This window comes from Cygnus olor, chromosome 3 (genome assembly GCF_009769625.2).
Source record: "Cygnus olor isolate bCygOlo1 chromosome 3, bCygOlo1.pri.v2, whole genome shotgun sequence".
Taxonomy (NCBI): domain Eukaryota; kingdom Metazoa; phylum Chordata; class Aves; order Anseriformes; family Anatidae; genus Cygnus; species Cygnus olor.
The window spans coordinates 96,724,367-96,752,130 of record NC_049171.1 but is presented as its reverse complement, the minus strand read 5'-3'; the positions used below and the strand labels follow the sequence as shown (position 1 = coordinate 96,752,130).

The 27,764-nt window shown below is 42.7% G+C and overlaps 1 protein-coding gene across 9 annotated transcripts in view; it reads right to left on the bottom strand.

The window, feature by feature from the left end:
• TRERF1 (transcriptional regulating factor 1) overlaps nt 1-27,764 on the bottom strand; it is a 99,002-nt gene that overhangs the window by 26,375 nt on the left and 44,863 nt on the right. For 7 of the 9 annotated variants that reach the window (XM_040553301.1, XM_040553303.1, XM_040553300.1 and 4 more), the window contains exon 3: nt 3,762-3,859. The gene's annotated coding sequence lies outside the window, so the exon portion shown is untranslated. Of the gene's footprint in view, nt 1-3,761; nt 3,860-22,092; nt 22,218-27,764 lie in introns of all 9 variants that reach the window. The other 2 variants (XM_040553298.1, XM_040553299.1) reach the window with 1 other exon arrangement.

Genomic DNA, 27,764 nt, shown 5'->3' with positions numbered 1-27,764 from the left:
AATAGCATTAGCAGATGCTAATTTGCACAGTGCTGCCAGGGATCGTAACACAACAGTTGAAGTAAGTTTACCATTTTCAGCAATCTAAACAGTTTTGTTTTGCTTTGTTGGGTGGTTGTTTGTTCTGTTTTTTGTTTGATTGGGTTTTGGTTTGTTTTGTTTGTTTGTTTTGAGGAATATTTAATTCAAGGCATGCCTGCTTAGAGAAATGCATCACTGCTTTTTGTTCTTCCAACACCAGAGACATGTTTTAATGACACCTTACTGCCCTTTAGTCAGATGGGCTGAGAGAGGGCTTTCTCAGGTGTCTGTCTTTTTGCTATTAGAACATAAGCTTCATTTTTACCATGCATAAGTCAAAATCCAAAAACAGAAGTTCTCTGTTCCCTTCCTTCCTTTCTTTCATTTTTTTTCCTACCACTTAGCTTCAACAGAAACAAAACAGGATTTATCTTACTCAATTTTAGCTTTTTTACCGGAACGTTTTTACTGGCTTGCTTTGTAACTCAGAACTGTGAGATGATCTTCTGTGCTGTTCCTAAATCCAGCCAGCCATCATTCCCATCATCTCTCTCTCTCTCCCTCCAATTTCCTTCAGGACAGAGAAAAGCACACAGCAGATCCTTCCCTGATACACACTCTCTTTTGCCAACACTGACAGCACCAGGAGCCCCCAACACCTGAGATAACTATAATCCATCCTTTAAGTAAATGATAGCACAGACAGACATGATTCTTAGCTGGGCACTACTGACATAAAACCACCACTAAGAACCCACCAAAGAGAGCATCTTTAAAACCCAGGAGAGATCGATGTGAGATGGGACACAGCTGCGTTTCTCAAAGCCAGCTTCCAGGAACAGAACTGGCTCTAGCCCCATGTCTTCACAAGCCTTAACTCAGCTGGGTGGCTGAGAATCACAGCAATGGGAGAGGAAGAGCAGTATGTTTCCGAGACCCCTGTGCTCTTGCAGGCTGCTGAGACACGAGGTTTGCTTCTGTAACTCTTCATTTAGCTACAGTTCAAGCCCCAGCCCCATTTTTTTGGCACAGGAAATAAGCAAGTAAGAAAAGAGGCACAGAACTAAAACAACAAATACTTTCTAATGCCAGGCAAGGTAGTTGGGAGAATTAGCAGAGAGAAAAGGAGATAGGGAGGTGGGAAGATAGTATCTCAAAGATCTACTTTTTTTCCTATAGAACTTCTGAATATGCGTCGGATGTAACAATAAAGAGAGCCAAAGACTGGAAATAAGCGTGAAAAGATGCAGGATCGTAGCTATTTTGGTTAGAACAAGCAGCAAAACAGCCATGTGGATTTCAAGGGCCACCAACAATTTATATAGCTATCTCAAGGACAAATACTTCATGCTGAAAACCTTTTTATCCAAGTCCTGGATAAAACTATTTGTATGTTTTGTACTTCACCTCAATTCTATCTTTGAATGGTAGAGGTCTCAAATCCATGCCCCATATCTGCATACAAACCCAAAAGATGGAGTTGTTAGGCAAAAACCACCACAAAAGCACTCTCACACAGGAGAGCATACAGGAATAAAATAATTGCAAAAGCAAAAAGAAGATGGAAAGGAACCAAAATATTTAGTACACTGGTTTTATAGAAAGCATATCAGGAAAGCTAAATACTCAAAATGGAAGAGGAAAAACAGATTAGCTGCTTTTTACTATTAACACTGGTAATTCTTCAACATTTGCACAAATCCTTCAAAATTATCATTCCCTTTGCAGCTGAGCTCCTTCTGCAGTGCAGTTGGAAAGGCTGGTGAGTCTCATGTGGCTGCACATTTGAGCTGTTCCCATTTCCACTCTTAAGAGAAACGAGAATGTCCTAATTCACTTTAATAAAGAACACATTGGACTTGGGGGAGGGGAAAGCAACAACGGCACTGGGAGGGGAACCGAGCAATTTCTCCACTTCAATAAAGTTTAAAAAAAAAAAACAACAAAAAAACAACAGCAAAAACAACAGCAAAAACAACAGTTGATCATCTCAGGAAAGTCTCTAGAATAAAGGGGGAGGAGAGAGGAAGACAAACAAGCAGAAACATTTTCCTCTTCTTTTGATCTAAGTTACAAGTAGAAAATGCATTCTGAGGCACTGGTAATTTAATGAAAACTTTTTTTTCCTAAAACTAACAGAACTCGTGTTATTCAAGAAGAGGAGGCTACTTCCTAAATAAAGCCATTAACTCAATCTCCTTTAAGGGAGATAAAGTTCCACGAGTCCCACAGAAATAAGGAAGGCTGCTTCAGCACCCCGATCATCTTTGTTGTCAGTTAAGCAACGTTACGTTTTCGAGGTACTTTGAAGGTTTTGCAGAACTGTGACTGAAGCAAGCATAGCATTATTTCATAAAAATGGCAAACATTAAATGATGTGCAAATATAAAATGATAAAATAAAAATAAAATATAAAACCTTGACTGAGGCCAGAAGGGCATTTGAATTGCATATCCCAAGACTAAGTAACTAAAAAGCTTACAGAAGATAGGATTTATTAAAGGGGCTGATCACCTCTGATAAAAACACAATGTTTTTTAATATTCACCAATACATCATTGTATATTTGATCAAAGCTGAAGCTGTCCACGAAACTTTATTTGAAACGCCTTCAGCCAATCCAGGTTTACTGACTGCTGATGTGTAAGAAACTGTATCACCTTCTACTGAACCCTACATCAAGGGCAATTCTTCCACATTCTTCCTCGAAGATGAATATGTCCTATGATCCAAATTGCCCTCGATTTCATTTTTCAGTTTACTTGTATTACTTAATTGAGGAATTTGTTTTTCCTCAGCAAGACCCTAGTTCTGCAGACCTGACAAGACCCCAGCATGAAGACCACAGGGAGAGACAGGTTAGGCTTTGCCCACTGCCAGACATGGGTACATTACAATCTCTAGTCACTACTGTTGATTTGATGAATTTGTTGACTGAATTGACAGAGGGGGGGAATATTTATGCCCATCCACTCAAACATCAATCCATCAGCTCTTGTTCCAGCCTCAGCAGTTGGCAAACAATATTTTAGTATAAGGTGAGCACCCTTATAACGCACTTTGCCAATTTCTTCCTGACCTCTACAGTGTTTATGTTCCGAAGCTTGTAAGGTGATTGCCTTTTTCTGTGACTGTAAATGCTGTGAAGCAGTCAGAGAACATACGCTGGGATTTGCAAAAACAGGCAAGAAGGAAACATCCTGAGACAGATAAACAATTAGGAAAAAAAAAAAAAAAAAGGCAGGAGTAGCATGTGGGAAATAGCATATGGCTAAGCTTTCAATAGGGAGGGAACAGCCATTTTGATCCAGTGTCTCCCCCAGAGGAAATCATATTTTCATAGTTTGGGCAGGACCCTCTGAAAAGTACCTCTAAAATACATCATGTTGGTACCTAGCAATGGGGCCAGATAAAATTGAGCAGCTATGCTGAACTGAGCACCACAGATTCACTTCTTTCAATTAAGGTCATGTTGACTTTGCTTGTACCAGACAATAAAGCCAAGTTAGGCCTTTAAGAAAGATGTAAAAGCATGGGGATCTCCTGTGCCATACATACTGAGGTACATAAAACAGTGTTTCACAGGAAAAAGCCAACACACAATTAGCCATGTTTAAAAAGTCCATCAATAAAGCTACAGAAACTCAGAATTGCGAATTTTGGGAAATGGTCAAAAAGCACCAAGCCTCATTAAACAAGCAAGCCTAATAGAAAGTGGACTTGTGATGTTGCAACATTACCTGATTTTTGATTATCTGTGAGACTGCTGTATCTTGCTGTGCCGTCTTCTCCATAACATTTCATGCTGCTTTCATTCTGTGATTTCAAAGTGATGTATCTAAACATAAAACAAAAGAATGGAAATTCATTTTTTTTCCTGCATGGTTAACTTATATCACCAACTCACCCCAAACCATCAGCAGACCTGCAAGAACAAGCATCCTATTGTTAACACAACCAAATATTAACTTCTATTCAATAAAGTATCTTCATGCTACTCCGTTCTTCAATTCATTACTGCAGAAGACATCTGTCAGCATGGTAATTCCCTTAAAAAAAAAAAAAAGCAAAGTACCTATTTTTCCATATTGATAGCAAGGGATTGCTTTGTTATCAAATCTCTGGGATTAATACATTCATGGTCCTTCAAACTACAGACTGAAATAAAATTCATCTTTTCTTCTTACTCAGCTTGGCACCTACTGCAAAAATGAGGAACGGGTTACGTTGACTCAATAAATAAAACAAGATGTTGTGTCTCTACTGCAGAGACCATAAAGACTTCACAGCATCTTATGGTTCTTTGACAGAACCCGAGGGCAGGCTGGATGCTCTCATGGAGAGGAGACCTCGCTGGCAAGTGTGACACAAACAAGAGAAGGTACAGCATTCAGGAAGGGAGGGATTAATGAAAGTCAAAGGTGTGGGAGATACAATCAGGCTGTCACCCAGTTCAGACGAGATATCTAGACGAGGCATCTTCAATTATTTAAACGAAAGCAACATATTTGTTTTGTAGGTGCCGCTGCCAACACGGCTTTTAGGGAAGTCCCTGAATGAGGCCAGCCTGGAAGCCAAAGGTGCGATTTCACTGCACACTGATATCAACAGGAAACTTTCCATTTGCATCAGGCCCTGCTAGGAGGTTTTGGAAAGTCGCTCAAGTTGTAAGAGGTAACCATATGAACGATGGCTCGCAGGAGAAGGGCACAGGTGACCCCATGAGCTCAACCAGCATTTTCCTCCTCTCGCCCACTGGCTGCTTGTCACCTGAGATATGCCTGCTGAAGGCGCTCTCTGAATACCTCTGGTGACGGGTCCCAGGCTCTGCGACACAACTGCACGCAGCAAGAAGCAAAATCCCCAGAAGCAACAGGTCCTTCTCTCATCCCCCACAGCAGGGGAAACCAACCCAAATGGCTCCCTCACCCAGCCCAGCACCAACCTCAGTGTCCCACTGCACGCTCCCCCAAAGTCAAAGGAAACAGGGGGTTCACGGCACAATCCCAACACATCTGACCAAAATACGCACTGCAGGAGATAACAGAGCTCCTCGTGAAGCCTCACCAGCCCCCAGGGTGTTTCTTTTACAGAACCCCTCAGCTGACAGTAAATGCTGAGAGACTCGCACAGGGACACATGGATTTTCTTGGAGACAAGCGAGCTCTCACATACAAAGTTACCGAGTCACAGTACCTGCAATTTGTGCGTGCCCATATCTCATTATGAATGTGAGCTGAAAGGCTACGGATGTCCCAGAAAGCACACCATTTGTTACCTGCTTGCATCCTATCTGCTGACAGCTTTTCTCAGGGAAGCCCACCTTTTGAGTGTAACATCTTTAATAAATTTGCTTGTATGTTGAAATAAGACTTTTTATAAAGCTGCATCTACTTTATGTTCTATCCAACTTCTTTTTTTGTACTGGTCTTCAACACCTGCAGATGCATGATGAATCTCAGAAAGGACTGACTACTATCGCCTGTGTTTGTAACAGGAAATATTTGGAAGTGTATGGAAAACCCAAGGTTAACTTTAGCGGAGACAAAAGGGAAAGCATTTTTTTTTTTCAGTTCAACACGGCTGTTTAGAACTTGCCAAGATCTTTTTAAACATCATTAAAAAATAACTGCTTTATCATAAGCAGTGACCACAGTCACAGTACACACTTCGGCTTGCTTTTTAGTTTATCCGTCTGCTCTGGAACAACAAGCACTTGTACTGAACCTAAAAATGCCAAAGCTTTCTGCAGACAGACCATCCCTGGCAGCTTCCTACAGAGACCAGCCCTACGGACAGTGGGAAAAGCAACAACAGGAATGCCCAAGAAAACCCTTTCCTTTTTTTTTTTTTTTTCTTTTGGCTTCTTTTCCCACTACACCCCCTTTTTGCTCATTTGTGTTCATTATGTTCATTTATGCCGCTGAGTCACTCACATTCTTCAGCAGAGCTACAAGAATACCCACATGCACTTGTATTTAAATTAGCATGCACGTGCAAAGCTCTTCTGCATAACACCACAGGTAAAGAACAAAACTTTGGATGTTTCAGAGCCAGAAATAGCGAACTAATGACTGATAAATATTAAAAATAGTCCCAATATTAACTAATGCAGGACCAAACCAAACAAATTCACAAATAATGTTTTAATTCCTTGACAATAGCTTTCATTAAATTTTCATCATCTCGTTTTTGAAGTTCTGATTAAAAAGCAGTATAAATTAGTATTCCTTCACCATATTCTTCAGTTTTGTTCCTATCCCAGCCCCTAGACTCCAGCTATAACCTAAGCACAGTTAAGAAGAAGAGAAGCAAAGGCTTCAGCAACATTTACAAATGAAGAGCTAAGTCAGAGATCAGCTATCCCATACACACAATATAAATTCTCATTCTTCTCTCTTCATTAGGATTGATGACACTGCTGGAAAATAAGGAGCTCTTAATACCTTTTATGGGAATGTAAAGCACCAACGAATTAGCACAGAGAGAATGCAACTAAATCAATTTTTCATCTCAAGATAGTAATGAAGGCAATTTCTTGAACCTGACTACGCTTATAACATATTGATCAGCAAAGCTCTGCACTGAAATTTAAACTAGGTATTTTCCAGGGATAAAATGGAAGATGGCAGTAAACTGTAGACAAAACACCAAAGGACAGGGAGCTGACCGGGAGCTACCCGCACTTAGACCAGCTATGTTAAACCCCAGAAACCCAAAGCTTCCTCCTACCTGCAAGTTACTGAGAAACATCACAGGAAGACAGCTAACAAGGGCTAAATCAGTGGGTGCTAAATCCTTCATACAACAGATTTAAGGAGAAGGAAGAAGACATGCAGGTTATCTAGAAGGGATCACACAAACGCCAGCAAACTCCTTGCAGCAGTGCCCAGCGCTGGCAACTCAGGGCAGCCATTTTTGCTGCAAACCTCCACTCCCCAAGTCAAGAGCCTTCAGAGAGATCTTCCAGTCTGCTGTGACTGCATGGTGCTCCAAGACGTTGGTTCCCTCCTGAACTTTTGCTGCTCCTTTGAGGCCCAGCAGCAGGTTAGGACAAGATGAAGCTCCGTCCAGAAAATACTACGCAATCCCACCATGATGAGCGGCGGCACCAAGGCAAAGCCAGGCAAATACGCTGCACTCTACTCATCTTTGTCCGGCACAGGCCACGTGCTTCCAAAAGTAACGCTACAGCTGCAATTGCATGTCAGATTTTAGACATTAAAAGAACAAGACAGATCAAAGATGAGGGTACACATACCCTCTACCAAAGTAAAATGAGCCTAACAACATTGGACACACAACAATATTTACTTGAACAAGATGGACTGTTATATCATTTGACATCAGGAACTTAACTGATGTGCAATTAGGAACTCTGACTCCCCACATACCATCAGAGCATCCAAAGTGTAACCCTACGAGAACACAAGTCATTTGTGATTCTCTTCTCCACCTGCCCCGTGGCAGCCGAACTAACCATACACAGATACCAGCTGATAACTTCCCACAAGCTAAACAAACCTCTTCTAACCCAACGAGATACAAGAGTTTTCTCCACTGTGTTTGCTATTATTTCTGTTACAAGGGTGACCAAGAGCATCCTTTTATCTGAATTGGTCCATCACAATTAAACAGTATTTATATTATTTTTTGGAAAGGAAATTAAGCCACCTTAAGGCAAGAAACGTAAGAATAACAACTAAGTACATAACTGTAACAACTAATACCAACAAAGACTACAATATCAAGTGGCAAAACCAGCAACGAAATGTTGAAAGTACCAGAACTATTGTCATCGATTGTGTACCATTACATTGGCTCGCTTAACTACTGCAGGAGAGCGCAGTCTCTATTCCAGTCTTTCTGGCATTCAGCTTTCTGACTGCACCTTATTTCCTAGAAAAGCCCTCTAGAAATTCAAATTCTCTTCTGAGGACAGGATTCTTCACGCAAGCAATTTTTTTTTTTTGACATGCTCATTTCTACAACTTCTAAATGCTCCAACAATATTGCATTACATTTATTTCCACAGCAAATCTCTTAGACAAATGGCACATCTTACAGATGAGATGCTATAGTACAGATAGTTATGAATTCCAAAACCGAGTAGTTTTTTACATGTAGGATCTGGCACTTCAGATAACAGATACTGAACAACGCTAGATTATATTCACTAGATTATATATCAAGCGGTTTTGATTTGAGCTTGAGGCACCGAGTTAGATGCTTCCCTGTCACACAGAACAAACAGGTGACCAAGTTGAAACCTGGGAAGAGACCACCACAGATGTAGCTGATGACCGCCCAGGAGATGCCCACTTTCAATGACCACATCACATGGCTGCTCTGTGGCACTGGCCCAGTTCCCTTGGGCAGGGTTCAGCTCATCCTGTCCAGGAGAAAATATTCTTTACTACCATTTCTTGCATCTATTATTACATAACTTCAAACAACTGCTGCAAATGAACTGGAGATCCAACACAGCTTTCTTCCACATATGTTTAATCTGTCTTCTCAGCAAGTCCATCATATGCACCAAGCTAGGCAGGAATGTTGTAAGGAAAAAAACAATGCAGTTTATAGATTCCTCAAAAAGCGCTTTCTGTGAAACAAGTCTAAAATGACATTATAAAAGTGTATTTTCATTCTGGTGTTTAATCTTGAGAGCGTCTTAATACCTTTTTACCTATGTGGTGTCAATTAAAAAGAATGTGTTGTCTAAAAGTTATAATGGTTCTTCAGTCTGTAACATGGCCTCAACACAGACCAGTCAAGGTGAACAAAATAAAATTATACCAGTAATAGGCTGTCATCTGCTGGGGGAAGGAGCGCTGGCACAATGCTCACGAGTTTGACAGGCATTTGCTGACAGCAGAATCTCAGATCCTGACACTGTTGTTTCCATCCCCTCCTTGGAAGCGTGTTTTAATAGGCAGAGGATTGCCTGCCCATTTCTACAGCTCCTGCGCTCAGCTGCTTCCTTCCTTTCCCTCCATTCCCCAGTCCTTTCTGCAAAAGTGATCTTGTGTCCAAGGTCCATGTTCTTCCTCCTCTCTCAGAGCAGGCTTCACTACTCTGGCACACAGCCAGGCTGCCCTCCTCAGCCTCACCTCATCTCTCTTCTGTCCAGCTTCCCTCTGGTCCACAAAGCACACCTCCTCCTGCATGCCCATTTCTTCTCCTGTCCACAGGCCAAAAACCCACAAAAGCTCAGAAAGGCTGTGAAGGAATCCAAGTGCCATCATCGTATTGGTAAGGTAAAGACCACGAAAAATACCTAGTACCAAAATCCAAAATACCTAGTACAAAAATACCTAGTACTCTCATGCTTGTTTCACCCAAGGCTCCTTCATCTCCTAGAAATGACGGTGGACACTCACCCTCCATACCTTTCTTCTTGACATTCATGATTTTTGCAGGTCTCCTAGTCAGACATGTTCCAGACTGAGGTGTCCTACTAGGTTTTGTGACTCCATACTTTAGATTTTCCTTCCTTACAAAGTTTGTGGAGTGGGGGAGGTAAGAGGCAAGGTGAGGAGGTACCAGAACCGCACACAGTATTTAAGACAGGTGAACATCACACATTTACACAGAGGCACATTTACGCTTTCTGTTTTGTTTTCTGTTCCTCCACAAATGAGTCCTGACACTCACTTTACCGATAATTACACTGCCATCTTTACAGAACTATTGTAAGTACAAAACCTCTCTAGAGCAGTAACACCTGGTGCAGAATTCATCACAGCGTACGGAAAGCTGTGACCCCCCCTTCCTCCCACATGCATTACTTTCATTTATCTACGAGCAATTTCCTCTGGCTTTTTATCATCCAATCACTCAGTACAAGGAGTTCTCCTGCAACACATTTCTGTCAGCCCTTCTTTTCGTTATTCTTAATACCCTAAGCCTACACTCTTACAAAGATTTCAGTTCCTTACTTAAACTACGAGGCGACTGAAACTGTTCAAACAAATCATCGCCAAGAACGATGTCAGTAAACAACCCCGCTTCCCTGAAAAACCCTTAAACTACGCTTTCCCTTAGCAAAATTACTGGAAAACAACCACTCTCCTAAATGAAATTCCCCCCTCGCTCAAAATAAAAGATACATCATCCAGCAGGCACTCCCTGTAACAAGCCTTAGCCCTCGTTCTTTCAGTTTGACAGAGTCAAGAGCCCGACAACCGAAGGCCTGGAGCTATCACGCCAGGCCGCCGCGCCATCTCTGCCCTCGGAGGCTGGAGCAGGAGGCCCAGTGCTGAGGAAGGAGCACTGGCGGGCCCAAAAGGAAGCCAAACAAACAAGCAGACAAACCTAAAAGTCTACCAGGCACTGCTCGGTTCCAGATCTTCCATGCAGAAGGTGGAAGGAGGAGAAAAATCCCACCCCTTTGCAGGCAGACTCCTATGCAGTGCCAAGAATATTTTGAAAGACAAGATATATAATAACTTTTTAACTGAATATTCATTTCTGAATTGAAGGGAAACATCTTAAGAGCGAGTGGGCGTAAGGAACGATTTCTCCTCAGAACCGTCGCACTATTTATTGAAGGCTGTGAATACCCACAAGAATTCAGCTTTGGCCTTCATACTGTACACTAACAAGCTTAGTTTACTGACATTCACATTGCATATGGAACTCTGCTTCAAATGATCCCTTTGAAAGGGACAATTAAATCAGACAACTGGAGATTGAACAACCAACAGAGCTAATTAAATTCTTAAGTCCTGTTTGTGTATTTATCCAAATCTTCCTCTCCATTCCTGCTGAGAAGTGCAATGGGTTGGCTTGGGAGGTTGAGGAAACAAAAGTCTGCTTTTTTTTTCCTCCATAGTTACAGATCTGTTTGCAACAAAACTCTAGGCACTAAATCAATGCAGCCAGTGGTGGAATTCATCTTATTGTGACAGAAATATTCCATTTTCCCTAGCTTACATTTTAAATTGCTTTCTGATACACCAGGTTATTATTTTTTAGCCCCTTCGGTTCCTCACATAATTAAATGCCATGCCATTCAACTTTTAGAATTACTTTTACCATTTTCAGAGGAACATTGACACTCAGGAGCTTTCTCAACTTTGTGTGATGAATTTATTCCCCACAAGTATTAGCTCCATGGAGTATCTTTTTATTCATTATATTCGAAGTCCTTAGCCATCCCCATACAAATCCATTTCTTCCCGCTGTACAGACTTTTCTGTGGAGAAGGTGCTATCTGCTGATCCCCACGTTCCTCTCCCAGTATTCCACATAACCAGAAGTGCCACAAAAAAGGCAAAAGGACTATGCCTTCTGGTATTGTCATGCCTTTAGCTTACAGGCAAGGGAGAATGGTGAAGTGAGCAAAACGTAAGGATGCACTTCTGTAACGAATCCAGATTTTGCATTTAATATTTGCAAAAACAACAACAATGCTCTCAAAAGATCTCCTAGGTTAAGCTGTGAACATTTGCCTGATTTTCCCATTGGCACAGATAAACAAGCTCTGGTGCTTTGAGAACGGGCTTCTACAATTTGTCTTGGACTGCCTAAACTTTCAGAGCATACCTGCTCCCAGTCCTTCTAACCTAGCTCTCAAGGTATTTCCAACATTAAATGCATGTCTGGCAGCACAACGCTCTCTCCAATTTTGTCAGCTTAGGATAAAGCACACAGGACACCTTACAGGAATACTTTGTTTACTTTCTCACTTCAGCATCAATAACATTCTACAAGGAGCAAGTTCATCCTGCTTAACGCTTACCTGAGAGAAATGCAAGCAGAGAAATACAGATGAAGGTAATTTCTCCCTTCCAAGACTAAGGAGAATTATTTGGCCATGGGTTACATGGTTGGTTTATTTTTGCTTTGGGTATTTTTTTGGTTCTGGTTTTTAAGCTTTTTATTTTGTGGACAACTGAGGAGAAAAAAACAAAACAAAACAAACAAACAAACAAAACACAGAAGAGCATCCTAAGGAAGGGGACTTAAATGAATGAATGGTTAAAGTCATATTTCTGTCAAAACTGCCAACTAGCTTCTTAGCAGAATGCTAGGAAGGAGTTTCCAGAGAGCACCTAACAAGAACCAAGGAAGAAACCTTCTGGATAGCAGGCACAGCTCAACACCATCTTATCTTCTCCCAGGAACAAATTAAGCAGGTAACAAGAAGGTGGTGTTGATAAACGTGCCTGTCATCTATGGCTCTACCTTACGTACTGGTTGACCAAGTCATCCTTCATAATAATTCAAGAACCAAAAGGCTCTGCCTGCATTCCCCTGCTGCCCAGCTGGTGTCCTGGCACGGCCTGGTGGCTGTGCACAATGGCAAGGAACTGGGGGCTCTGCAACAGGGAGCCCAAGGATCATCTCTCCTTTCAAGCCTCCTTTTTGCCCGAGGTCACAGCGACCTGATTCTTGCAGGAATTACACTTAATTGCCCTCCAAGCAAGTGGATCTGCGCCAAATGAGCCTCATAAAAGTTTTGGTTGCTAGGAGGTAGCAGGGGACGTATTCTGAAGTCCTGTTTACTCGAGCCTGTCAGGTTCGTCTCTGGAATAACCACCCAGTCTGCTCACCGGTTCCTCTCTCTTCTCGAGCCATCAGACTTCTGCTAAAATCTGTGATTTCCCATCTGCTGTCATCTAGAGAAGCCTCCATGAATTATCTCCCTAAACCGTCTGCAAAAGGCCCCCACCAACATCAGAACAAGCTCCTGTATCTTTAAACAAACTAGGTTACATGCCCAGCATAAATTCTGCTCAGGTAAGTCTCTTGCATTCAGGCACTGGGTTATTCGGATGCCCAAGTACCAAGTTCTGGGTCTCAAACTCCAACAGACAGCAGTGTTCACAAGGCCAGTGTCGGCCACCACTTTATAGAGCTGGCCCTGGATTTTGAGCTCTCTCAAAAAGTTTCTCTCAGATGGATACGTGATATTTTTTACATCAACATTTTTCATCGATTGTTTTATGTGGATATTAAGTTTCAGAGTGTGCTATCTGGAAATCTAGGCTGCTCCAGACCATGCTTTTAAAGACTTACTCTGTAATTCTCCAACCAGTTTGGAGGAGATGCATTTTATCCTCTGATTTAGAAATGCATAAAAGGATTTTCCATGCTTATCTTAGCTAAGATTGGATTTATCAGCGTATTTATTTATTGCATTGTTTACATGTACTGCGCGCCATCTGATGAGGAAACGGAGAAAAAATAAAAGCAACCTCCATCTTTAGAGCACATTATTTCTGACACCATTTCTACTTAGAGAGCAGCTCAGCTTTGTTTTTTGGAGGATGAGAGTAAGCAGACACAGACTTCAGTTTTTCATCATTTACTGAACCTCTGGGATACACGGCCCCTTTATCATCAAGTCCTAGACTCAAGCTGAAATACTAATTAAAGATGCAGAAAAGGTAATGCTTTTTCAATAATTAGTAAGCAAGCAATTCTCAGAACAGTGTTATCTGATTTATCACAGGATTCTGGAAAGAAGATGGTGCTGCTGACACACTCGTGGTTTCCCTTCTGTTCACTTTTCACGTACAGCAGCCTGAAGCCTCTCTGGAGTATCTATCTACCCAAGAGATCTGACTGGAAAAATAATTTGTGACTTGGAGCAGGATGGATGCTAACCTCCCCACTGACACATCCTTGGGAACTGCCCAAGAAACAGTAGCTACACGCACCATGACCAGAGGATTGAGAAGTAATGCTGCGAACCTCAGGTATTTTTAGTTCTGACTGCGGACTCCTTCATGACTGAAGTATGCGACAGATAATGCCATTTCTAACAGTCCTCATCACCACAAACACCAGCAAAGATAACTCGGGGCTGGAGACGGGGAGTGAGGAGGGAGGACGTGTTCTGAGTTGATTTACAAACCACAATTAAAACAGTAGGTAGGAACAATTGCAACAGAAATTAAAAGTGAGAGACTTTGCAATCATACCGAGCAAGTCAGAAGCAGAAGCAACTCGTACAATGCCAACCAAGCACGAGCAGGCAGCCTCTCTCAGCCAAGTGATGCAGCTAAAGATCTCTCTGAAGCTTCGACAGATAGGAGGGAAGTTCACGTGAACAGGCACACAGAGGCACGAGTCTCCAAGAACCTCTCCCACAATGAAAAATATTCCCGCTGAGTGCATGGTGGCACGCTTCCAGGTGGAGGCTGGCACTGCGCGGCCTGAAGCTCTTGAAGCCATGCCTTTGTCCCCCGGACTAAATTCCAAAGGCACAACACTGGTATTCAACATTACAGAGACACCATCACTCCTCTTGCTCAAACCTCACTGTCCTCAGCTTAGGTCCGTGCTCCAACATGGTCTCTTTAGGGCAGTGGGGTGTTTTGCAGCACTGATGTAAGTAAGCCACAGTAGCTCAAGAAAGGCGTCTCTTAGAAACAACCTCAATAATTAATTGAATAGCTGCATGAAAATAAATCCAATGTTACCAGGAAGAAAAATAAAAGATAGAAAGAGCTCTCTTAAAAGAACTATACAGGTCCCAGCACTGGAAGTCAGGACTTACCAACAGCAAGGCTGAGGTACGCGCATGGTGTCCGAACCCAGCACAGTGCCGGGGCGTTCCTGAACAGCCTTCCTCCAAGGCTTCATCCAAAGGAGGAAAGCATCAGCCTGCACGAGTGTCAGGTAAATGTTCAAACCATGGTCATACCTGACAAAGATCTCAAGCAGAGACCTTTCGGGGAGGGCTATAATATTATTCAAGGACTTCCTCCGATGCGTCTACAACCTTCAGCACTACAAGTGTTGTTTTATCTTGCAAAGGACAGCTCTTACTACCATGTTTCAGTTAAAAGGACGAGAAGGACTGCTAACGTACAATGAAAGTACTGCACACGTGATTTAAAGTTGCCTCAAAATACTAATGTACAAGCATTTGTTTTCTTTCAGATGCTAAGAATTAGGCCAGAACAACCGTAATGTTATTTCGGCTTATGCAAAACAATGCTTTCACTTTTAATAAGCAATGGACCTACCTAGAAAAAATAAAAACTGCAAAATCAAATTGTCTTTATGGAAGATTCAGAGACGAGGCTTCTTGTCCTGATATCTGGATAAAAAGTTACTGCATGAGACAAAAGATCATCAAAAGAGTACTAGTTTTTGCCATGCTCTCAGTAATCCTGGGCTACAAATTCAAGCTACATCCATTACTAGTAATTGTCTCTGGACAACACAGTGCTACTTAAGTCATGAAATCCTGAGATGGCTAGACCTTAGACCTCTCTAGTTTGAGGCTTCTGATGAATTTACCCAGGAAGGCAAAATCTGCGAACGCTTACATTTCTTCATTCTTTTCACAGCACAAAGAACAGCGAATATGCTCTGCTTACCTCCTCCATTGCTACAGCCACGCAGCTTCACCCTACAGCCTGTGGTTGATCACTATTTTTACTTCTTGGGGGGGATTACACAGTTCATTTAACCTGGGGAAAAACGTGTAGCTTAACTCCGTGGATGTGACTTCACTGGTCTGCTGCCCAAGGTATAGGTTTTTCACACACGCAAGATACTGGCATACTTTACATGCCCCCGAGCGTAGGACACCTAGTCAGCAAGGGGGTTCTGGTTCATACTACCTGAACAGTTCCAGATACATTCAGTTGCCAGACCTCACGTCTGTTTCTGAGCTTCTTACAGGTTCTTAACAATATGATGTTGCTCAATAAAAAATAGTAACAACAACAAAATCATTAGCAAGATGGTAGATTCATTTCTGGTCTCATCTTAGTTGTGTCCTCAAACAAATGAAGTCTCCTGAGTATTGGGTTAAGATCGGAAGGAACATGCTCTGGAGTTCAGAACGTCACAATTTCCAGCGGGTTCAAGTCTTGTGGAAAGTCCTAAACTATAAGACTTGAAATAAGAGGGAAAACCCTGACACACATCAGGGTTTTAACTCCATTCCCATGCTTAAAAGCTCACCACAGAAGACTAGTTCTGGCCTCAGGTGGCTGTTGGCACCTGATAGCTTGTACCAAGCATGGGGAAGGAAAGATCCTGATAGCTCCTACTCCTATCTCTGGTGAAGTAGTAAGAAGAGTTTTGTTCTCCTTCCTCCCCATGGTGCTTTAAAAAAAAATCATCCATTTGAATCAAATAACTTTCTGAATGACTCATGACTGTCGTATCTGAACAAAATAGTGCCATGCCAGTAGAGAGAATCAGAAAATTAAAAATTATATAACTACAGATGATTAAAGCAAAGAGCATAAGAATTACAAATTCTAGATCTTAAGAATGGACGACACGCTGTATCTTCCTAACATTGGAACATACATATATATTTATTTAGTGGCACAGCACCTGTCTTGGAAAAAAATGGTAAAAATAACATTCATCACAAGAGGCAGGAATTCAACACATTAGGTACTCTGTGATGAAAACTCTCTGAATAAAGCAGATAATACCAAATTGGTGAACTGAAGTACAACAAAACAGTCATTTACAAATAAAAAGAATACTTGCCTCTGTTTCCAAATTAGCAACCAACTGGTATTACACGTATTTGATGTTTTAAAATAAGCAAGGAAGCAGATACACAAAGAGATCTGGAGTCGCCCACCCGCTCAGATACACTGGGTTTTAACATTTACTGAGAACCGAAGAAAATACACTACCTCTTTTCTCTTGATTTGATGCTGCTTTTGGCACAAACCTTCATGTTCAGAAGGAGATTTGGCTAGACAGCAGATGGAGTATTCCATTAAAACACAAGTGGCAAAATGTGCCCACCCTCCCAGTCAAAAACAGCAAATCAGTTCTCAGTAACATCTGCCTGCAGATCACAAGATGCTCACACGGATGCTTTCCCACAAAATACCTCTTCCTTACTCCCGTCTACAAGTGTTCTTCTTCATAAGTGAATTATGAAATTTAAAAAAAGGTGAAAAGGTAGCTTTTGGTATGCCTTCTAGCACCACTCAGCTACCCAGAGAAGCGTACACAAACTTTAATGGCATCAGAGGTAGGCAGATATATAAAAGGTACAAATGTCCAACAGAGCTCTGGCGTACTTGGTTCAGTAACAAGTGGCTGTTTCAAGGTAAGCATAGCTAGGAGGAAGAGAAACTTGGTTTGCTTTATAAAAAGACGTGCAGTAATATTAAAAAAGAAAGAAAGAAAAAGAAAAAACAGAGAGCGCATTAATTATAATGGTTCTGTGGTTCTCCTGTCTTTCAATTAGAAACCACTTCATTTACAGCTCTCAGTTCAGCAGCAGGCAACCCAACGAGAACGTTTTTCATGGTACAATTTCTAAAGCAAATAAAAGTAAAGGTAACCCTGGAGTGCTTTGTTAACTTATATAATTAGACAGGAAACAAATGGTACAAATGAGTAACGATCATGTTAGATGCATTCAGAAAGACCACGTGGCAAAAAAAAAAATAAAAGTTGTATGACAAGTACATTTACCCCAAAGAACTATCTAAAATAGTTCTTTTTCCACAAATATACAAATATTTCTTCATAGATACTTCAACAGTAACTTATAAATTAAAAGCATCCTCCCTGCCCTCAAAACCAACAAGTGACCACTAGAGATAGGAATCTGCCTCTTGTGCTCATAAGTCCACCCTCGCTGATTTCAGATTGAGAAAGAGTCCTAAAGAGCAAGGGTGGGGTCTGCTCAGCCCCTTTTTTACTATTTGCAGCTAGAGCATGATAGGAGAGGTGCACAGGAGTGGACAAGACGTGTGGAAGCACACACGTGGGAGAAACCAGTGTACACAAGCAGGTCACAAGCAATTAACACCTCCCAAGGGCGGCTGAAACACCTCCCTGAAACCAGAGGAGCTCGCCAAGGACTGGCCTCGTGTCTTCAAACAGCAAAGCCCTGAAAAGGTGCCTCAGACTTCGAGGTGTAAGGCTGTGTAAGGCGCAGCCCCTGCAGGCCACCTTGTACAGTCCTCCTCCGATGACCAAGGCACAGGCTGGAGTTGCAGTGCCCGCATCCTTCTCCTCCCCAGCTGATGAACCCACAACTTTTCTCACTACTGCCATGTTCATAAGCCACGATCTCCAGGAAGAAAGAGCAGACCTGCTCGTTCAGTGAAAGGGTTTTATAGAAAAAAGTAGAATTGCACCATGTTATTTCTCCCAACCCCTCCACATGAGAATGAACTCATCCAGGCTAAACTTCCATCCGACAGCTACTGGCCCTGGCCAAGATGTTACACTTTTACTCAGCAATGGAACATCACAGGGAAAAACTCTAACAGCAATTTTTCATTTCATTTTTAAATGGAAACAAAATTAGTTTGGCCTCTCAGCAGCACTTTTCCAAATCATGCCAGATCCAAAATTTTCCATCTCTTGAAATTCATGAGGTTGCATCAAACACTCACGCTATCTCGAACGCTCTCCTCTCTGGTTTGTCAGTTCACTTGAGAAAGAAATGCCTAAAAAAAAAAATCAAACCAAAAACAAAACAAAACAACAACAACAAAAAGAAACCCACCACATTTTGGGCGTTCCTTTGGCAGGATGTTTTGAGGCAGTTTCTAATATCCTAGAAAATGCCTACCAACAGCTGCTAGCGGTGCAGAAGGGATCTGTTTATACAGATGCTCAGATGCTAGCGAGCACTTCACCAAAAGGAGTAAGTGATGTGTGTTACTTCTGCAATCCATTTGACTGAGTAGTTTCAGTTTGTGTTTTGCTCTTAACGGTGAGCAGGTTTAGGAGCTGATTGTTATCAATTCACAAAGGCCTGCTGCATTTACAGAAGAAAGAAATGCAGGGACTTACTGCTTTAAGATGCAAGCACTCCTTCAAGGACATTTCTTTGCTGAAAAAAGTATTTTCCACTGGGCAAGCTACTTAAACAGTCTTTCAGACCAACGCTTTCCCTATTTTCTCTGAAGATGTCCCACTTGACTACACAGGAAGCAGATGCCACTCATACCGCTGCCAACTTGGTTGGCTCATCCCTCCAGGTACCCCGCACAGCCAATGAAAAGGACAAAGCTCCCAGCAGAGAAGGTGAGTGACCCAGAGCACTGAAGTTAAGCTCCTGCTGAGCTGCCCTAAAGTCTTGCTAAGGAATTTAGTTGACCAACTCAGGAGCCTGACCTTAGAACTGTAACTCCTAATAACTACTGCTATTAATACTGCTGGCTTTTGCAGTTTATACCATAAACTGAAATGACAGTGAGCTCGGTGAACCCTTTTCCCTCTAAGTTAATCAATATCAGCTTTCTAGGGGCCAGACGTCATTTGGTTTTCTATAGGCTGAGGTCCAACCACCCATTGCTAACGGAGACGAGCGGCACGTTGCTGCAGGTTACAAGAAAGGAGGCTGCAACAAGGCAGGTGCAACTGCACTGAACACAAAGTAAGGCTCCTCTAAGGCAAAACAGCAAAGATCCAACGCTGCTCTGTTGTTACACTGGAGAACTATGAATTTTATTTAACGCTGAAACAAACAAAACCCACCCACCCAAGTGAAACCCCCAAGCACGCCCTGTGCCCAAACACCCAGGCAAGTAAAGGCCGCCCACCCACCCCATTAAAGCCACCCATTAAAACCCCCTACATCAGAACCAGCTCTGGACATACCGAAGCGCCGCGTGTGCCATTCGACCGTCGCCGTAGCCCAGCTGAACGGCACGAGGTGCCCGGCGCCGAGCACCTGGCCTTTTCCACTGGGCAGCGCCGCAAGGGAGAATTTTTGTGAGAATCTCAGCAGCCCGTAAAGCTGCTGTCGTGTGGCTGGTGAAAAAAAAAAATCCCAGCACGCAGTACCACTCCCACAAAAAAAAGGATAGAGCTTTTTCTTATATAAGTATGTATATTATTTAACACTCAAAAACAACAGTTCCATCACATCTATGCAAAACCAGAAGTGGCGAGGAGCCGAAGGAAAGGAGGAAAAAAGATATTCTACTCCATTGTATCTATCCATTTTGTTTATTTGCCTCAGGGCAAGTCAAGGGCCCTCAACGCACTGCAGAACAAGGACCAATATCCATTTTCTTTTTCTTCCTTTGTTGTAGCACAAGGTAGACTGAGGCGAGTATAATTCGCGCGGTATTTGCATCTATTAACTGTTATCTCCTAGGAAATTATCTTTTGGATCTGGGAAAAAAGCGATTACAAAACACCTTACAGGTGAGGTAAACAATTGCATGCCATCATTTTTTTTCAGGCACACAATTGTTCCTGTTCTTGCCGTCGTCTGAATGAGTTTTGCTCTCCCTTAAATTAAACAAACACAGAGTGCTGAGATGCACGCCTTGCTTCTGAGGTGGATGTGAAGAAGAAGGCCTAGGTGACAAAAATAACTTTCAAATAGATGTTAGTATATTCATATTGCAAAGAACATAAAAGGAGGCAGGAAGCAGGGGAGGGAAGTGTCTCTCTTTCATATCATATTTAAGTGACAGTACAAGTAGCAGGGACTTTTTTTTCCCTTAACTGCTCACAAATATGGGACCATTGCATAATCTTGCAATAATCTTGTAAATTCTATTCACATTTTTTTCTGAACATTACAGGAATTCGCAGAATTAAAAGCAAAAATCATGATTTTTTTCACTCATCACTCAAAAGAAACAGATGCAAAATAGAGCAAGTTTTCCTGTAAAAACAGCTTTGTCCTACTTTATGAACTAGTTATTCCTAACTGTAGCAACCTCCCCTCGCACAGAATATTCTGTAGTGCTAAGAAGCTCCTTCCATCTCTACAAACCAGCCACGATAAACAAGTAGGTTTATTGCAAACACAAATCCGTACACACAGGAGCGTCACAGCTGGCTGATGAAAGCAGATGTGTTTGTCTGTCCCAAGCCTAAACTCATCTGGGCAAGCAGCACTGGGAAGAAGCACCCAGGGGAAGGGCGAAGAGGCACAACTTGGCGGAGAACTGAGGAAAGGGCGGAGGGAATGAATGCGCACATTTTTCAGATTTCTCCCTGGTAAAAACTTGGACTAAGATAAATTTCACTGACATTTCTGCAGATACAGGGAGAAAAGTCTCTGGAGATTCGATGTGAAAAGTTATTTAAAACACGCACAAATTTCATTTGATAGTCAGCCTTTCAGTCAACCTATTTTCTGCACTTCATTTGAAAGAGGGAAAAATGATTTTAATCCTTACAAAATAATACGGAAAAAGCACTTTCAATTTCAGAATGTTATTTTTAGAACCACATGGAAAATAGCCCTCAAGGATACCATCCCTCGGTGGCATCTTAGATGGTATGCATGAAAAGCATGCATCCAATAAGCAGATAACTCAATATCGACAATATAAGGAGACAACAAAAGCAAGTCAAACTCAATTCTACTTGAAGATGTGGCTTTCTAAAATACCACAGAAGGAAAAACAAAAAGCATTTCTGCAGTAAAAGCAAAACAAAAAAATTGAGCTTTGCATTCAGGACTAGCAAAATACAGCCCGTTACATCGAAATCCAGAAGCACTTTGTTTGATCCTCTTCCAGACCATCCTTGTTCTCGGAAGGTTTTTCTCTACCTGTTATCTTTTGCAGTTTTTCGTTCACATTCCTGATGGTTCTTTATAGTCTCCCAACATTATCCTGGAAAGCTTTTTAAAAATAAACTCCAAATTTGAATCAACAAACTCCCCAAATCCATCTCAGGGCCTCTGCTGTCATACAGGTACCTCCTCCTTCCAAACAGTTTTCCATAGCTGGCCTACGCTAGTCCACTACACTCCATTACTCAAATTTCTAAGCCTACCTTCAAAAAACCTGCACAGCTGTTAAATGCACCTCTCACAATGATTAAGTTTTCCCAATTCAGAACAACATACAGGAACAAAGCGCCTGCAACTGCTGCGGTCAACACCATCCTGAGGAGTTTGGAAGAAACTCGCTTGTAATTTTGTAGGAAAGCACGTTACATCTTTCCTGTGTGAGAGGTTTGTAATTTAGAAATATTATGGGGTAGTACAAGTCTTTTGATTTGCCTGAGTGTAGCTTTGAACACATGCAGTTAGTACAAAAGCATGGCACTCCACGGTTTCTGAGGTTAAATACAGAGACTGCTGGACACCCTGATCAGACCAGCCTGGTGTTGCTCCCTCCACGTTCTTACCTTCTCACCACATTTCGAAGTTGAACTAACGCCGCCGTCTGGTTGTGTGCACGCACATGTGCGCCCGTGCTCGTCTGTGCAGCATCATTCTCAAAGTGCCACTTCTTCTAAGGGAAAGCTATGGACTGGAAAGAATAAGCTCCTGCTGTGTTAAGCTATTTAATGCTTCAACACTAAAAGATTTAAAAACAAACCTTGTACAAAGAACTTTTCCTACAGCGGTTTCAAGGCAGAACCAGTACTGGTTTACACGAACAAAACCCACTAAACTACAGGCTACATACCTCGGTCAGAAATTTTGTCTTGGGAAGAACAATTGCTGTGACCTAACTCTTGAGCTTCAAAGAAACTCTAAGAAATCTTTTACATGTTTTATGTAAGGCGTCCCTCAACAGATCTCGAACCATCCTCAGGTATTACCATCCTACGCTAACCCAACCAGATTGGGATGCTACAATGAGGAATAAAACACCTCCTAACAACCACAGATGCTAGAAAGTTCTCACTACTACTTGCCTTCATAGTATTTACTTGAAAAAGATAAACTGGCATTATTCAGTAAACTTAACTATAGCCAAAAGCACGGTAAACCCTACTTTACAGGAAGGAGAGAAACATACATTTATAAGGTAGGGCAAAACAGTGTCTATGTTAAGCCCAAGAAGAGTCAAGTCAAAGCCCACATTCAAAGCAGGGTAATAGCACCCAGAGGACTGATGGACAGCTGGAAGGAGTATGACATTTCTTTTACGATTCCAGCATTTTCATCAGTAGTCAAAATAGAAGTATCCTGGATTCAAGACACACGTATGGTGAAAAAGCTGAGGAACCTCCAGATAGAAGCCAAGACACCCAACCCTAACCAACACCATCCCTCATCAAACCACAACTCTCCTTCAGGTAGACACACAATAAAGCAGGACTATTACTGTCACTGGAAATAGCCTGGAAGATGTAGAAAAATGGTTTTCTGCATTCAAAAAGGACTGATCATAAATAAAGCATTTAAGATATAACAAAGAGCAATGCAAACAGAGGCAATAGCGTCCTGAAGGTGGACGAGCTACAGACTTGATGCACTTAATTTAAATATTTCCAACAGGATACGATTTTTCAAGCTTAGCTTCTCCAATAGAGAAAGCCTTCCTACTTTTCTCTTTACTGTTCATGAGTATTTTGGACTTGTCAACATAAGTATGGATTTTAAAAGGCTGTGAATTTGACTTGCAAACAATACTTGACGAAATCCTTTTAGGCTACTAAGAAAATTGAGTTTTATTAGGGAGAGCATTTATGTAGATTAGAAAGCAGCTGAGAGACAAAGAAAATACATGAGAACAAAAGAAATAGCTTTCAGTAAGGCAAAAAAAGATCATGGGAGAGACGCCCTCAGCTCTATACCAGGGATAGCAATGTTTCATATAATCTTGAACAAACTGGAACGACATGAAGGCACCCCCTCACACACACACAAAAAAGAAAACAAAAAAACCACCACTGAACAGCTGAAACTCTACAGATTATAAAATTATTTACAGTTGGTCAAAAACAGAAGACTGGAAGGAATTCCAGATGAACCACACAAGGCTAGGCCAAGGGGCAAATTAAATCTACTACAGATCAATAAAAAGCAAAGTGCATTTAAATGAAAAAAAGTGAAGCACTCAAAACCCATTGTTGGGTTTAACAGCAACTTGGAGCAACTCAATATTTGAATCAAGTCTTCAGCAAATAAACGAAAACCACTGCTAGATATGCCAAGATACAGCTGAGAAATATTCTTTTTTCCATTTTAGAGATGAAAGCATTCACATGGTTATCTAAGGGAAAACGGTGACAACACTGTTGTGCGACAGCACAAGTCAGTAGCACGTTTCCATCAGAATGCTGTGTTCAGCCCTTATCATCATTTGATCTCGAGAAGAGACAGCAGATGTAGTAAAAGGTTCAGAAAATGGAGACAAAAATAATTAGGGACAAAGAAAGATTCCTGTACAGAAGAGGCTGAGAAGTTTGAAGCAACTACACTAACAGGAGATGGATACATTATCAAGGATATACAAAAATCGAACTGGAGGAGACTGCAGTGCTCCTATACACGCTCCTCATGTAGAAGCAAGGGCATCTTTGAAATGGCAATACACTTACAGCTGTTAAAAGGAAATGTATGTTTGTTTAGTTGGTTTGGTTCTGTGGTGGTGCTCTGTTCTTCATTTTATTTTTATTCAGTGCTCAGTTTGCACCATCTTTTGCCGCAAGCTATAATGAAGACCTCAAAGATTCAGAGAAAGACTGAAGTTTTATATAGCTCATGACAACGAGATAAGTTGCTTTAGACAGGGTAAAGATTTGCAGGGTGCAAGACTTCCATGGTGCAGGACCAAACACTACCAGAACTGGTCCAGAATCTCCCCAGTGAGGCTGCAACACAACTGCTACCTTAGGACAAACACCATTTTGAAGTATCTAGCACTGCCCTTCCAAATGGTAGGAAAAGGACATGCGCGGGTTGCAGACCTGATCCGTTAAGATACCTAATCCTCTGCAGAAGTGCCGAGTGGTGTTTCATAAAATGGCTTGGGTTGGAACAGACTTAAAAGTTCATCTAGTTCTTTAAGTTTCCATAGTACCATTTCCATACGGTAAGGCAGAGGAAGCCGGGAACAAGAGGATATATAAAGCTTTGCTATGAGGTGTCAGCCTAGGGATGCTGGACCCAGTGTAGCTGATTCAAAGATAATGCTCTCTATGCTCAAGAGCAGACTTTGCAGTGTTTGGAACAAAACTTGCACCTACTTCGCAAGAGATGGCAGACACAAGAAGCAGCTGGGTCACATCAGGGCAGTGCCATTGCAGTGGTCTGGCACAAACGGCCTCCTTCAGACACCATCGCATTGCAACATTCACAAAACTGTTCACATGCAGGGTGTTTACAAAGGGAGCAAGGTATTTTTGTCATTAGTACTAAAACGCACATTCTTTGTCAACTTATTCCTGAATGTATGAACCCCGTGTTATGCATGACAGTATGAGATTTCTGTATCTTGAAACCACACCAGAACTAGGTTAGCCTGGCAGGCTTGCAGCACTTCATTTACATATGAGTCAATGCTTCTGCAATACAAACATGAATGATGCATTCCCCATTGTCCTCCTATTTATACTCACTATTTAACCTGCAGGCATCCCAAGTTAATTAAACAAATCAATCCCATTGAGATAATTGTGTCTCAAGCAAATTAACACAATTAGCCTTTTTAAAAGAAAATCCAAGCAGCATCCACTGTATTTCTTCGTATAAATCGTAAGTTTGTTCCTCCAGTTCTAGTTTCATGGCCATCTAGGAACCCGTCTTAAAACAAAAGGTATAATGACACATGAAACTGGCTAAACATTCACCTACTACACCCAACAGCTTCTGTTTGCATCATTCACTCGTGCTTTAGTCAGAGGTGTCAGTCAGAAATAAATGTTCATGGGGGAGAAGGAAGCAGGGAGGGATCCGACTACGCCAGGCATGCACGCTGTATCACTCTGAAGACAGTCCTTGCTCCAGAACAGTAGTGGCAAGTTACAACCTCGGCAAGATAAGCAGTGAGCTATTTAATTCAATATACCAGGGATTACAGACGTTCTTCATCCTTTGTTCCTCCAGCTCAAACTTACAGAAAACCCTCTGGAACAGAACACGTTCTGCAAATGACATCTTGGTACACAGACAAGACTAATCTAGTCTGGGCTTGTTTTAACTTGACTCCTGTCCAAAGCCTGGACTCCAGCATCATGGGAGATAGGGTGAGCTCTTTCAGAGGGAAAGAGGGGAATGTGGAGGAATTGGGAAGACAGGATGGCCAAAAGACACGTGAAGTGCCAAATCACATCAAGCGCCGTTATGGTTGATGAGAACTATGGGCCGAATACAGACAGGTATTTCACATCCTCTTCTGGAGACCTGTGCCTCCATCCCTCTCGTTCACCAAAGCCGCCATGGCCATCTAGCAGACACCATGATCCTCGTCCACCTGCTGCTCCCCTCAGCACTCGCAGGTGTTTTTGTTCCTTAGTCATGGCCTGAGCCTCCAACCAGCCGGCACCAGGGTGGCCGAGGCAGGGCACACGCTGCTCTCTCCTCGCCCTGGTAGCAGCAGGGGCCTCCCTGCCTCAGGGAAGCAGCCTCAGGCTGGAAAGGCCTCACGCTACCGAAGGTGGGCTTGTGGCAGGGCAACTGTCAGGGCTCAGCGAGAAGTGCTGAGTGGCCCGCAGCCGAAAATGGAAAAACATGAAGAGGCTGATGTCCAAAACTGCAGCCTTGTCAGGTGAGGCATCGCACCAGCTCTACTCTTCCAAGAGACCAGAGGGAACTTATGCAGCTCATTTGTGAAAGCATGGGCCAAGCCCTGGTCGCTGCCAGCTATGGTCACTGCTTTATGCCACACGGGGCCGTTCAGCGCCCTGCCCAAATGCGGGAGACTCCATCTTAAAGCTTGCAAGAAACTGGAGGAAAGAAGCCATCGAGCAGAGGCAGCTAACTGTGCGTGTGTGAGGGCAAGCACACATGTACGTGCATGCAGGAGAGAGAACGAGAGAGGGAGGGAAAAAAAACGTTAAGGAGTGTAACCAGTAATAACTGTCTTCTCGTGTCCCTTGGTGGATGATTCAGCACAGGGCGAGCGCGCTCCTCGCCGTGCCGCCCGGCGGCTGCTAGGCAACTGCGGCAGCGCAGGGGCAGACAGGCATCAAGCGCCGGCTCGTTCCTCCTGCTGAAGGAACCGAGGGGCTCGGCAGTGAATTAGTGGCCGGAGCAAGTCAGTGACAACCGGTAACTGGTGCTGAGTCCCGGGGAGTCGGTACGGGGAGACATGAAGGGAGCAGAAGTGGCGGGTGGGAGACAGGAGGACGGCAGGGCACCACACGCTCATGGAGGCAGGGTACACAGGAGGTGATTTAGTGAAAGGCTCCTTCCTTCTCTTTGCCAAAAGAAAATTGTGTGTGTGGTTTTTATTTTATTTTTCATTTTTCACCAGAGACCCACAGCTATCTGCTCCCCTTGCCCAGCTGGCAGGGTCTGTCTGTAGGCCATGCGATGCACCAGCCCACCAACATGGGCTGGGTTATAAACTAGCCTTTTCCTCATGGAAATTTTTTTTCCAGCTTGGATCATTTCCATGACTTGGTTGACAGGACAGCTGCCCAAAAGAATCAGTCAGTGCAGGCAAGGGTGAGCCCTTCAGGGACCCTCTGCTGGGCTGCAGAGCTGTGGTCCCCCAAGATGGCAGCTCCTCCTGCGCCGCCGATGCCCTTCCCTGCACTCACACCAGAGATCATAAAATCACAGAATCATCTAGGTTGGAAAAGACCTTCAAGATCACCAAGTCCAATCATCAACCTGACCTACCAAGTGCCATCACATCCCCTTCTGCCACATCCACGTCTCCCTCCAGGCATGGGGAGTCCTCCACTTCTCGGGGCAGCCCATACCAATGTGTAACCACCTCCTCTTTGAGGAAATTCTTCCTCATGTCCCTAATCTAAACCTCCACTGGCACAGCTTGAGACTGTTTTCTCATGTCCCAAATCACAGACAGACGGCAACACAGGAGCCTTCACCTGCAAAGGCATGTGCAAATATACAAACAGCACTCACTGGCACTGTGCTGGGAAATGGCAGAGAA